General features: G+C 39.3%; 1 protein-coding gene across 7 annotated transcripts in view; it reads left to right on the top strand.

Annotated features, from left to right (window-relative positions):
• Nucleotides 1-14,717, top strand: part of DCUN1D3 (defective in cullin neddylation 1 domain containing 3) — a 32,858-nt gene that overhangs the window by 1,719 nt on the left and 16,422 nt on the right. The window contains exons 2-4 of one of the 7 annotated variants that reach the window (XM_079121438.1): nucleotides 998-1,137; nucleotides 2,669-2,775; nucleotides 2,993-3,065. The exons of 2 other annotated variants lie outside the window; for them this stretch is intronic. The gene's annotated coding sequence lies outside the window, so the exon portion shown is untranslated. Of the gene's footprint in view, nucleotides 1-997; nucleotides 3,066-14,717 lie in introns of all 7 variants that reach the window. 4 more of the 7 variants (XM_079121437.1, XM_079121436.1, XM_079121439.1 and 1 more) reach the window with 4 other exon arrangements.

The raw sequence follows: 14,717 nt of genomic DNA, 5'->3' as shown, positions 1-14,717 counted from the left end.
ATCATAACAGATGTTCTTCTGATGCTGGGAAGAGTCCCATTTCTATTTATCAGGTCTTTCAGGCCTGATAAAACAGAATGCTTAATGCCTTGATTGTACACCTAACAGTGTGCTTAGATGTTTCATGGAAATAATAACAAAAGAGTGACTCTTTTTCTTAATACATTTGGAGCTTAGTTTGCCATTGAATGAAAAGTCCAAAATTCATTCATTCAACACACATTTATTGACTGGCTACTAAATACTAACCAGTGTTTTAGGCACTAGCTGTACAAAGGTGAACACAAGAAGGTCTACTCTACCATGGAGCTTATTTGGAGTGGGGGTGGGGACAGTGAGAGTACATAATCAAATAAATCTGATTTTGATGACATGCTAAAGAAAATGAGTGACGTGACAGAAAATGTTTGTAATGCAGTCAAGGAAGGTCTTTTTCCTTTTTTTTTTAAATTGAACCCAGGAGCACTTTACCACTAAGCTGCATCCCCATCCCTTTATTTTTTTATTTTGGGATAGGGTCTCACTAAGTTCTTTAGGTAAGGCCTTACTAAGTTGCTGAGGCTGTCCTTGAATCTGTGATCCTCTTGCGTCAGCCTCCCTAGTCACTGGGACTGCAGGTGTGTAACATCATACCTGACTTCAAGAAAGATCTTTCTGAGGTGACACTTAAGCTGATCTTTAAATAAAAAGCCAGCCATGAAAGATAAAGGGAGAAGCCTTCCAGGTTCAGCGAACAACTAGTGCAGAAACTAGTTGGAATGAACTTGGCATGTTCCAGGGACTGGGAAGAAAAGGGTAGAAGGAAGGGGAAGGGGGGTAGTAATAGCCAGAGCTTAGGGACCAAAATGTTGAGTGAAAAGAAAGGGTCAGAGAAGTGGAGTTAGGGCTCAGAATAGGTAGACAAAATATGAGCTAAAAGGAGGAAATAGATAATGTAGCTGCTTTTTGATTAAATCTGTTACCTTTCTAAGGGTCTTATCATTTACTGTTTTTGCAGGTACTGTTGGACTATTGTAACAAAAAGTCACCCTGCTGAGAGTGGGAGAGGAGGAGGCAATGGTCACCTGGGTCTTTTCTGACAGATACATCTCTGGGCTACGTGGGATGTTCAGTTGAGGGCACACCTTATGTGTGCTGGTATGTGAATCTTCCATCTCTGTGTGAATTTAAGATTGCAGGATTGGGCATGTGTTAATATGTGCCCCGTTGGTCTACAAAGATGACCATGAAGATCCAAGTTTCGATCTGTGTTTTGGTGGGGAGGAACACTATGTTGCAATAGTTCCACTCTTGTCTGGTCCTCCTGATGACTAATAATACACAGCTGAGATGTAGGTTGGTACTAAAAGTTCACTCAATGGATTACATTAGATAATGACCATTGTAGGCTCATTTCCAGTATGTTGGCATCTTTGGGTTGACACATAACCAAGGCCTTTTGTTGGGGGCTTTCATCTCTAGTAGTATACTGCTTTGGAGCCTCACCTTGACCAGATTGTCCACTTGAGAGGTCTAAGGAGACTTCTCCTTGATTGAGTCCTCTTAAGCCCTATAACAGTGGGCTAAAACAGAAAGAATATGCTTTTTTCTTCTTTTGAACTTTACAAACAGTGGCCAGTGTGTTATTTGAGTAAATCAGCCTTTTGAGCCAGGCTGTTAAAAGACTTAAATGTTGGGGGCTGGGGCTGTAGCTCAGTGGTAGAGCACTTGCCTAGCATGTGTGAGGCACTGGGTTTGATTCTCAGCACCACATAAAAATGAATAAATAAAATAAAGATATTGTGTCCATCTACAACTAAAAAAAAAAAAAAAAAAAAAAGACTTAAATGTTGCTTGGGCTATTTGTAGTAAACTCAGTGTTAGAAATGTTAAATAAAACCTTTTAGTGTTTGGGAAAGATGAATAAAAAATTGAGAACTTGACACCTGTTTTAGGGTCTAGTATTTTGATAGCACCTATAGATGATTGTCATGAATGAATTTGAATGGAGCTTTCTGGGTTAGTTCTGGGGTGATAAAGGAATGCAGCAGAGTCTGGTACTGAATTACTGACTTCTGATGTGAATGCAATTAGAAAATCTTAGCAAGCAAATAACTGAAGTGAACAGCTTGGGCCAGGCAAACAATAAACACCACCCTCGGTACTATGAGTAGCTCAAAGGCATGGAGAATTGGTAGTAATACAGACATACAGACACATACACACATGAAGGTATATTTATGTGTATATATGTGTATCTGGATTCATATATATATGCATATAGATACACACCTATGTATGTGGATATACACATGCACACTTGTATACATATTTGACCACACATTTGGTTGGGCCCAGGTTAAAGATTTTAAACTTAATTTTGTATGTTCATGCTGGGCATAAAATGCTCTACCCAATGGGTTATTAAGCTGTCCACTATTCATCTTCATTTCAATGGTTTATTATAACTCAAGTATGAAAATATCCTGTAGGCTGAAATTTCATCAGCCAGTTTGAAGACTGGTGGCTCTTTTCTAATTTTTGAAAGGGGGTGGATGGGTAGGAGGGGACTTGAACACAGGGAGAAGCCATTGACTCCTACATTGGCCACTAATTGTTTTTTGGAAGAAAGAATCTGCAAATTCAAGTATATTTGGAGCCTTGGAGTTAGTCTGGTCTTTTAATGTAGGGTACCAGTGAATTTGTTTCTTAAACATTGGATGGAAGCTTTGGGCTAACTCTTCTAAAAAGATGTGCACCTAAAAAGTCAGCTGACACCACTTGTTGGAGTTGTGGGTAAGTGGTTTTGCATTGCATAGATGACTTAAAGTTAATCTGATTTTGTTACTGTTTTGATATATGTTCTACAGTAAGAGAGTTAATTGTACACTGGCTGCCAGTTGTTTTGAGGTGAAGAAGTGGTAACTCAGATTGAAACAATGGTAATTATGTGGTAACTCCTGTTTCCCCAGCTCTTGATAACTTACAATTACCTCTTTGTGTCTGTTTACAGATGTTGATACCAGTGAACCAGGATCAGTTCTTCCTAATGTTGGGACAGTGTTCGGAGCCCTTTGCACACCAGGGTCAGTTGAGTTAGTGTCCTTAAGTTCGAATCTGGTTTTGCTAGTTGTTCTGGTTTTTTGAGGTGATAGAGGGTCTTATTTCTTTTGGGACAAAAAAAGGAGATTTTGGGGGGTATAATAGCTAAAAGGTAGGAAGTGACTCAAATTCTAATTCTCTGAAGTTGTGGTATGCTGAAAAGAGAAAATAACAGGGGGAAAATGCCAAGTCATCTTCTTTAGGATGTGTGCAAATAAGATCTCATTTTAATACCATAAATCAGAATAGGGAAACTCAGTAAATTGATGTCGAGGTGGTGATTAGCCCTTGTTGTGACAGAATAAGTCACTGCCCAGCATTTGGTTACCAGCCTGATTGCATAGATAGGTAGACATGTGCATGACGACTCCTACCATCCTGAAGGCTTGGCCTTGCTCAGGTGTGTCTTTGGGCTGTGCTGCGCTGTTGGGTTTTGAGCTGAATTGCATCATGGGAACCTAAATTACATAGCTTTGGGAAGCATCATCCACTTTCTGGTTCTCCCCTGTCTTGCTGGAGGACTAAATCTCAGGACCTGGCAACTGGAAATAATTTTGTGATGAGACCTGTATATACAAACCAGAGCTGATGATTGATTGAGGATCTTGGATAGGACCGCTGCACAGTATAGGATTTTTCATTTTGGGGGAGAGTTTAGCTTCTTGTAGGCATTGCCTTACGTGCCGCATGTTATTTTAGGAGTCAGCGTTGGAAGGACCTGGCTCCTTATTTTAGGAATAGATTACTTTCACACTATCAATCAGCAGAATTTGACTACCCCTTTTAACTCTATTTTGTTCATGAAGGGTTTACTCTCCAGTGTTGACCTGAAGTGAATTGGAGTGTGACCTCTAATTTTGATTCTGAGCAAGACTCAGGTTGAGTCTTGAATACTTCATTGAATACAGTGAATTCCACTTTCTGTAGTCTGTGAAGAAGCAGGTAAAAGTCAGATCCTTGCAGAACTTTAGGTTATTTATTGAGATTCTTTTATAAGCTGAGCTTTAAGGTCTCTTGGTGACCATTACTGGAGCATGCTTGTGGCAGGGATGAGGGAATTTTGCTTTCTTCCTTCCATTTTACCCCACTGCTTGATTCTGAAAAAAGTTCTTGTAATATTCTTGTATATTGGGCTTCCCCATAAAATTTCAGTTGAACAAAATGTTCTGAAGCTGAAAACAGGCTGAGTAGCAGTGATTTTAGTGGGGAAGACAAATCAAGAAAGTTATAGAGCCTTCTTGGCACTAATTCTTATCCTTTCCATTTTTGGGGCCCGGATTGTGGCTCCGTGGTCGAGTGCTGCCTCTTTCGGTCTGTGTAGACATCCAGTAGACTTCGAGTCTTAATTAAATCCTCGGTGTTGGTCTTCTATATTCCTGGGTTCTTTACCTAAACATTTTGTCACAAACTATTAATCATTTAGATAGGACTCCTTATAGCATGGCATATGTGAAGTGAATTTATTAATGACTAACAGGTTGAGAGCATCCTAGTTGAGAAAGGTTGTGGATGCTTACTTGGAGACCTGGCTTTTCTCCCTCAGAATCTTTCTGAAAATCATCACATTGCATTCAAATAGGAGTTGAGGCTTTTTTTTTTTTTTTTTTTTTCACTTTAAATCTGATACTAATGGGCATGCTTTAAAGAAGCCCTGTGCAAAATATTGAACCATGTACAGTACTTCCTTTTCCCAGTGACCTGCTTTGGAATCTGAACAGGAAAATGCAGATATACCCATTGACAGAATAGCTTTGTGGAAATAACCACAATAAATATAGATTCTTTTTAAAAATTTTTTAAAATGTTTTTTTTAGTTGTGAATGGACCTTTATTTTATTTATTTAGATGCAGTGCTGAGAATCAAACCCAGTTCCTCACACATACTAGGCAAGCACTCTACCATTGAGCCACAACCCCAGCCCCACAAATACTTAAAAAAAAAAAAAAGTGTGGGTTGGGGTTGTGGCTCAATGGTAGAGTGCTTGCCTAGTATGTGTGAGGAACTGGGTTAGATTCTCAGCACCGCATATAAATAAATGAATTAAAAATAAAGGCCTGTCAACATCTAAAAATACACACACACACACATATATATGTATATATATATATATAAAATATTTATAAATTAGGTTTCTTTCAATTAAACACTTGCTTTATATCCACTGGTTACTTCCTAGTGGGTGCTCTTTTTAAACAGGAGAGAGAGTGTTTGGGATACCCCTTCAGGGAGGGTGCTAGCCCTCTAACAGCATGAGTCCTAGGTGGCAGGATCAAGGGACATGCTGAAAGTTTCAGGCCCTATAAGGAGTGTTTTTCCCACTTGAGATGTTGTCTTTCTTGGAAGTGGAATTGAGGAGTGAAAAAGTGATTTGATGAATGCTCTGTGTCCATCTTTAAGAATGTTTCCATGGTGCTCTTGTCTTAGCAAACTAATTTTTCTTAGACATAACTTGTCACTTGTCCAATCATTTACTCCAAACAGTTGGTTATATATTATTGCCATGGGCTGGAGAATTCTGCTTGGGGTTTCCAAATCTTTATGAAAGAGAAAACTCCAAAGGCTTTTCAGGAGCCATTAAGGTGATTCTGTTGAGGGGGAGAATTAGGTATAGGGGAGCAGACCTTTGTAGGAACAGAGTTGTAGAGGAGCGTATTATGGCCAGGATATAGTGGGAAAGAGACCTATCCTCAGTAATCCAGCAGGGAAGGGCTAGACAATACTAATAATAACACTTACTCAGGGAACAATGAGGTACAGCCCTACCTGATTGCCCAACTCAGGGAATAACATTTACTAGGAGAGGGACAGGGACCTGTGGAGTTGTGCAATATACTGGCCCTGACCAGGGCCATGACCCAAGTCCTCTTTCCTGCAACTAGAAGGTATATTTCTGCTGCAGAGAGAGGAGTGCAGGGATGCAGTGGTTGGTTTGACTAGCTTGGTCTTCAAGATTGACTAGACATTCATGATGGTCTGCTTACGGAGTGGTGGCTTTCTCTTAGATTTCTGTCACTTAGGACTTTATTTTCACAAATTGGAAGTTGTTAAGTAAGATGGGAAATATAATGTGCCTGGCTCTGTTAGGGTTTGGGTTAGAGCACATAAGGAAGAGAACAGTAGGTGGTGGCTGTTGTCATGTAACAACCTCTGCAATTCAGAGCCAACAGGTAAACTCTTGAAGTAATTCATGATTGCTTCTCTCCTGGAAACTAGAATAAATGTGCAATAAATCACAACACAACAATTTTTAACTGCATTTCTACCATGCCTATGTTTTCTGTTTTTGGCAGTGCCGGGGACTGAATACAGGGCTTCACTCAAGCTCTATCACTAAGCTGCATCCCCAGCACCCCTCCCCCCTGCTTTTTTTCCCCAGCCCTTTTTTATTATTATTTTATTTGGAGACAGGATCTCATTGTTGCCCACACTGACCTTGAACTTGCAATCCTCCTGCCTCAACCTCCTGAGTAGGTGGTATTATAGGCATGCGCCACCATGCTGGTGCCATGTTGTATTCTACCAAGGTGTGTGTGAATCTGCCTAAAGGGTGTGATTTCTTACTAGTGCCAAATTTAGCAGTGTTCTGAATTGGTGACAGGTGTAGATTTCACAATTAGATCAAGCCTGGGAAGTGCTTCTAAGCATCAGCGAAATTGGCTTTAATGTGGGCCTGTTTTTCTGTGGTGTGGTCCAAAGGTGTGCTTCTTGAATAATAAAAGACACATCAGCCAGGAAATGCCAAGGGTTTTAGGAACAGGCAGGAACGAGGAATGAGGGACAAAGACAATATATTTTTTATTATATCACATTTGTCCTCCATTTTTGTATCTTGTAAGTAGTAATGGAATAAGACTACCTATAGTTGATTTAGATGACACTTAACAATGTGAATTATTATTTGATGGCACTTTTTGATATCCAGGATGCTGCAAACAATTGAATAACTTCAGATTACAGGGAGTGAACTTCCCTCCATATAAATGGCATTCCCAGGGCTGGAGATGTAGCCCAGTGGTAGAGTACTTTCCTAACCTGTGCCTGGGTTCCATGCCCAGCACTGGGGTGGAGGTTTTTGGGGAGGTGGCCTTCCCAGAACGTGCTATATTCTTAAACTTCACAGTGCACTGGTGCACTAACTTTTGACTTCCCTAATAGAAGAAAAAATTAATAGAAAGTTAGATATGCAGACTTCACATTACCTTTTAATATGATTTTAAAACAGTTTGGGTATACATAGTGCAGTAGTGAAGACATTAGGTCTAGAATCAGTCTGCATTTCAGTGCTTACTTGCCTCTTGAACTATAATGAGTCACCTATCTCCAGGCCTCAGGTCTATCATGTGTAGAGTGACAGTAATCCCAGTAAATAAGTGTGAAGATTCAATAAGATAATGCATTTTTGAAGTACATGGCACAGGGCCTCGCGTATAGATAAATGTGTAATAATCTTCGCTATGGTTAGCTACGTGGCATAGCTAAGCTTACCTGGATTGGCAACTTTCAAGAGGCTAGGAACTATGTCATTTTACCTCCTCCTGTAGTCCAAGTATGGGGCAGTGTATAAAACACTGCTAGGCACACAGCAGATACAAGTTATCTATCACTTGAAAATAAAACCTGCCCTCTGGGTATCTAGGAAATACACGAGTGATTCTGTAATGGAAACTTCCAGCCTGTTTCCAAAGCTGGCCTAAAACCCAGAGATGGAAAATCTTCCTCTTGAAACCCTATGGAGGCTGCAATGGGGACAAAGGGTTAGGATACTTTTGGATTAAAAATTGGGAAACTGATCCAGGAGACATTTTAATCTTTGGCCATATGCCTTAAAAGTTCAGTGAGTTGGGCAAAACTGCATGAGACTTTGGAAGGAAACAAGGTTTTCTTTTAGCCAGTCCAGATAATCTTTGACAAGAGAGTCAGCTGGTAAGTACCATGTTGTGGATGTTGCTTCCTGGAGAAGTAAAAAGCCCAGATCCACATGCAGAGGGCTCACTGACTAGTCTCACTTGTCAGTGAACTCTACTGAGGCCTGGTCTCTAATTTGGTTAGTTCAACCATCTGGAGAGTACTTAAGTAGGACCACCCCTGGACAGTCCTCATGGCTAGCCTGGAGTCTGCCATTAGTTGCTGTGTCTTTGGGCAGGTCACATTCCCTCTTTGTTTCCTTAACTGTGACATAAAGGATTTAGGACTAAATTTCTTGAAGTGTGGCTTTGGTTATACTTTTAGTATATGGGCTGTTGTTAGGAGCACCCAAGGGTGTGTATTTTTGTGTCATTGATGGTATGTGAGGTAATTTTTGGTGGTGTGTGATGAGTACTTTTCACTTATAATTCTAGTTTTTAATGTGTGTTAATGAAAACATAAGTAGCATATGACACCTGTGACTACATGGATATTTGGGCTTAGAATAATAATTTCTTTTAAGCTTTTAAAGAAAGATCCCATGAACAGTAGTTGGGATGGAAAATGGACATGTAAGAGCATAAAGGTGGTAAGGAATGCTGAAGTTAGTAAATTCCAAGACACAGTAATTCTACTGCAGTGCCACATCCTAATGTTAAGTCTTTGTGGTGATGGCCACAGTACAGCAGGTCCAAATTTTAGTGGATAGACTTTTCTAACTCAAGCAAATAAACAATTTTTATTTTTATTTCATGGCAAGAATACCCACAGGTTATATAGAATTTTAAGTCATGAACATTAATACCACTGCCTTTTTTTTTCTTTTGCATAATGCTGGGCATCAAAAAAGGGCCTTGAATATGCTATGTAAGAGCTCTGCCACTGAGTCACATCCCCAGCTTGCCTTTTTTTAAATAATGAAAAATAAATAATATTGTTTTCCCCCTTCACTGTTAGCAGTTTCCCTTCCACCTGGATGGATCTTTAGTTCCATTCACTCTGATGTTGGGGCTCCCTGTGGTAGGAGTTAGGGTCTGCCTTACTCTGTTGAAGAGGATGAAAAAGCCTTGACCGCTTCTCTTGCACCTAAGCCAGACATGGATTCAGGGCTCTGAAAACCTGAGACTTTGCCTCATCTCAAGAGCTGACCTGTACATTACTTACTGCTAGTAACTGCTGTAGAAGGACAGTGCGACACGTGCCCTAAAGTGAAGTTAAGCACTGAGACAGGCAGTTTTTAAAAATCTTGTTTCACTTTCTTTCCTGTTGCTCATAATTCAACATAGTGTGAGGTCTTAAGAAGGCAGACTAGTAGTGGTGGAAATGATACCATCTATTGTGGGAGGTGCTTTTTTCAGTAAAACCCCAGAATAAAACTGAAATCTCTGTTGAGCAATAGAAGTTGAGAAAGCAGCTTCCAGATGTAGTCTGTGTTTCTTGATTTTTTTTTTTTTCTTCTGTTTTAAGCCTTAATTATCTGTATTCCTGGCTATTTTCTGTGTATCTTACCACTATCATCTCTCATTATCTGCATTTGGTTGTTTTTATGTGTTTTTCAAGTGATCTTATTCTAAATTTACTTGGCATACAGGACCAGGGATTTGACATAGCTCCTTGTAATAAATTGTTTTTGCTTCAAATTATAATTTTTGGAAATTGCCATAGAGATGTTTCCAAGTCTGTTTCATTTCTGTGCCAAATGTTACTGGTCAGGATTGGTTTAATACTGAGCAAAATGATGATAGTGATGTAGCATAAAGTTTTTCTTCTACTTCTTCTACTATTACTTGTGTAATATAAGAGTTTTACTTTTTTTTTTTTTTGGCAGAGCTGGGGATGGAACCCAGGGCCTTGAGCATGCTAGGCAAGTGCTCTGCCACTGAATTACATCCCCAGCCCTCTACATGATTTCCTAATGAGAAACTCCTCTCATGTTTCCCAGCTGAGGTGGGATCTAGTGTTCCATGCTTCAAATCCTCATGTAATTTTGATTTTTTTTTTTTTTCATTCACACTGTCTTGTCTTCTGAGAATGGCTGTGACCTGTGTTACTGGTACATTGGGGAAGTCTGTTACCCAAGATCATGTACATTCATACATATATGTGCATCTACACACACGTACATGCACACACACCCAGGCCTCTCATGCATGCCCTGCAAGGACTGTACCTCTGCGCTACACCTCATTCTATCCCCCTTTTTAAAAAATTTTATTTTGAGATAGGGTCTCACCAAGTTGCTTTCCTAAGTTGGGCTGACCTCACACTTGCCATCCTCCTCCCTCAGCCTCAGGAGTAGCTGGAATTACTGTCATGGGATACCACATCAGACATTCAAGGTATTTTCCTGCATTCCCAGGAAGATGTACTTCATGGTATGCATCTGCAGCAAGTAGATTTTATTTGAGTTGTAACCAAACAATTTACCTCACTCCTTGGATGTAAAACTCCCAAGACCACCCTGCTCAGAGCAGATAGGTATCAGGTTTCTGAACTAGTTCATTCCCTCGGTGTAGAAGTTTTCATTATTTATAGGTAATGATTGATGAGTCTGGATGAATTCTGAAAGGGATGGGTGTGGGTTGTGACATTTGCACTAGCGCTACAGACTAGGTTTTGCAAAGCCCTTAAAGTGGAGTTATTTATTTCCTTCTCTTCTTGGGAAATTGCCATTGGATCAATGTGTATTGGTTAAGCTTTCTTGTGGGCAGCTGAGCAGTTGGGTTTTTAGAGATGAGAGCCACATGAAAGAAGATGATTCTTTCCCAGTCATACAAATAATTATCTCCATGGTAGTATAATCTCCATAAAAGTATAAGCATTTGAAACCACACATTTAAAAAGACAATACATAATTTAGAGTTAGAAGGAAAGTAACATCGTGGTAGATTTCAGTACCTTTTCAAGCTATTCTTACGTGTTTCCAGGACCACTTACTGTGATCTTCTCATGGTGGAATAACCTTCAGTTCACCCAGAATCTTTTTACTTCTAAAATAAAGTGTTTTCAGGATGTTGAAAACTTGAACTTTCATGGTAACTTCAAATAAAAAGAACAAACATTTAATTGAAGACTTAATCTTTAATTCTGACTTTAAAACTTCCCTAGTCAAGGAACAAATTGCTTAATTTATCAGAGCATTTGCTTTTCTAAGTATGTAGCTCTCAACTATTGCTTGGCCCAGCAAAAAGAGCTAATAAAAAGTTATGCAACAGGTAAAAACCTTTCCAGTTGCCTTTTCCCCTGTTTGGAAAGACATGGTTTCTCTTTCCCAGTAAGTAATTTGGCTCAAGCCCCTCTCTTTTCTGATTTGCATATTTATTATTTGCATACAATACATAAATTGATTCATTCAACACAAAATTCTAAAGCTTTCCAGCATTTAATACTTCTGACAAAACCTGCTTAAGCAAAAGAGCTTTGATTGTCCTAATAGCTCAACAGAACAAAAATTTTTAAAAGCACACTTTTAACATTGCTTAAGGTTTCCAAACAGATAAAAGATATTTTCTCCCTAAGACGAGCCTGATTTTTGTAGTTTTCCTATTGAAAGTATGAGTAAGGACTGGCTTTCCTAGATGGAATGTGTATCATTTATAGGGAACTTATTATAAGCTAGAAAAATTCGATTGTATTCATAGGGAAGCTGTATAGTTTGACTGATCCCAGGATTAAATACATAGTGTTTTCAAAAGGAGAAATGTGTTTATATGTTGCCAGCTCTTCATTCCAACAAATTGGACTGCCTTTTGTTATTAAGGACCTTAATAGTTTTTTAGGAACATCAGACACAAGAACAATTAAGGTTGTAAAATCAGTGCTATAAAAGAAGGTGCTGAGAAACAGAGAGACACTTGGTCGGCAGGAAGGAGTCCTGTGGGAAGAACATCTGAGCTAGACTTGAAGGACCAAGACTAGAGAAAAGGGAAAATGAAGAGATTCCTAGCAATGCAAATGTAAAACTATAGTGTATGTAAAACTATAGTGACATGAGATGCCTTGACATCTTGGGGAATGGCAGATATTGCAGTATGCCTGAGCTACCTGGGATGAAAGGGGAAGAATAATGACAGCAGTTGAGGACAAATCCAGGCGAGCCTTGATGACTTTGGATTTCATTCTGTAGATGAAAAGGAAGTTATTTTGAGTAGGACGTGGCATGCCCACTGTGTGTGTGCATGTATGTGCACGCATGTACGTGTGATCACTCCAGGGTCTGTGTGGAGAGAGGTTGGAAGTAGGTGAACCTTTTGTGAGAGTACTGCAGTAAAGACAGTGGAGTGCTGAACTAAGTCACTGTGGAGTAGAAGAGTAGATATTCAGGAGTTAGAACTTAAAATTTTGGCTTATTCTGATAAAAGCTTATTACTTGTGTGTTCCACTTGAGTCAGTAGATAGACCAGTGCTCTGCTCCACACATCGCCACAGAGACTCAGTCTGACATAGGCTCCACTATCTTGTACTGTACCATTTGTGCTGTTTGGGTTACTGGCTTGGCTCACTAAGGGGCAAAGATGGGCAAGATATCATGCCTGCAGTCACTGTGTCATTTCTGCCTACAGCCCATTTGCCAGAAGCAGACACACATCCCCAACTAATAGAAAGGACACTTAGAAACTGGGGAGCAGAGGGGGTGTTTGGTGAGCTACTCTGTTGCAGAGTAGGGACTTGTGTAAGCTGTTTTATTTCTGAGCTTATTTCCTCATCTGTAAAATAGAGATAACAGTAGTACCATCCTCCTAGGGAAGCTGTGGAGATTAAATGCTATCATGACTGGAAAATGTTCAGTGTTGTGTCTGGCACAGTAAAGAAATTGGAGGGAACTTTCAAATTTGGTCCCGAGATTTTCAATCTATGGGCATATGTCATTGAGGGTCCTACCAACCATTTTAAAAACAAAATGAAACAGAAACAGCATAAAGCAGAGTGCATCACAGGAAGGTAAATAATTTTGTGTGAAACTTCATTGAGCTATTCGTGTATTTACATGTGTGTATTAGGTCAGGATGTAGAATATATTTCTTACTGAAGGTCGGAGCTGAAGCTTGAAAGCTACGGTCTAGTTCAAGCTCTCATTCTGAGTAACTGAAAGATATTGGAGCACCACAACATACAGAATGCCACTCTAGGGTAATATGCTTGTTTTGAAAGAGGCAGTTTAAAAACTTGCATTAAAAAAAATGACTTTGAAAGCATTGTCCTTAAGAAAAAGAGTAGAATGTGGGGTCAGATTTCAGCTTTGCCTTTTTTTAGCAGTGTTACTCACACTTAATGCCTCAATTTTCTCATCTGTAAAATGGCGAAAATAACATCTACCCCCAGGGTCTTGGCATGGATTGTTGGGTTGTATTAGTATGTGCCAAAATGTTTTTAAAAGGGTTTGGTACATAGTAAACCTTATGGAAATATTCGTGGATATTATTATGTAAAAGTGATGAGTAGTCTGTTGCAGTGGTACACACCTGTAATCCCAGCAGCTTGGGAGTGTGAGGCAAGAGTATCACAAGTTCAAGGCCTGCCTCAGCAACTTAGTGAGACCCTATCTCAAAAAGTGTGTCTACACACACACACATACACACACACACACACACACACACACACAGGCTGGGGATGTAGCTCAGTGGTAGAAAAACGTGATGAATAATGTGCATATAGGTAGATTTGTGCAGTGCAGGAGATACATGGTAGGTGCTTATTTTTCATTTGATTCTTTAGAAGGCGATTCTTAGGAGTCTTGGCCCTTTTCATGTCACCTTACACTCTTCCCTTCTTGGAGCTTGCAGTAATGTCCTGTTTCTTTTATTCACTTATTATATTTGACTGTGTACTTGGGACCCATGAATGTTTGTGTCCCTTAGGAGCAAATATTGTTGTCATTCATTTAACCCTTGAATGCATAATAGAATAAAGTGTTTTATAATAAAATATCGCTGGGGAGATAGCTCAGTCTTTAGAGTGCTTGCAACAAGCACAAGATCCTGGGTTTGATCCCCAGCACCGCAAAAAAAAAAAAAAAAAAAAAAAAAAAAAGAAGTACTGTATAATAAAATATCATCTTAGACACTTAAAAATTCAGTCAGAAAAATGAAGGAGAAGTAATGAAGCATTTTCTTTTTTGGCTCTTAAAAACTTTTTTTTTTTTTTTTGGCCTGGAAGAAACCAGTGTCAAAGTTTTTAAAGAATGTTTGAAGTTTGATGTCTTGCAGTTAATGTCAGCAAACCTATTTGTAGTGAGAAAGATGACTGTGCTTTTTGCTGAACAGTGGTAGATAATGACATTTCCATTTTATAAGCCCATTGGCAGTACTGAGTTGAAACCTGGGTGAATAGGAGTTAATCCTGGCTGCCTGGCAGAAATGAATTTGTTATGTAATTTGGTACCCACAAGCCCTTTCGGTAGGTCTTTATTATCATGACAGTATCCATCTAGGCCTGAAGATGAATTTTGTTGTTCTTATCTAAGTCCACCAGAGTGATTCTCATAACTAAAGGATAGCAACTTGCTGTTAAATACCTGCACTTGGCTTTTGCTTTGACACAGGAGTGTGTTAATCAAGAATGGGCATTTGAAATTCAGAAGTGTTTTAGTGATAGTTTAGGTTTTTTACTTCTCCTTTTAAACTGACTTCTAAAAAAATGAGTCATAATCAACATGTCTTCTTTGACTCGCCTCAAGAAGGTTTATTAATGTTTCTGTCTTGTAAGTCGCTGCTGCAGTTCATTTGTGTCA

This window comes from Sciurus vulgaris, assembly GCF_902686455.1.
Source record: "Sciurus vulgaris genome assembly, chromosome: 18".
Lineage (NCBI taxonomy): Eukaryota > Metazoa > Chordata > Mammalia > Rodentia > Sciuridae > Sciurus > Sciurus vulgaris.
This window is presented reverse-complemented; position numbering and strand designations above follow the sequence as displayed.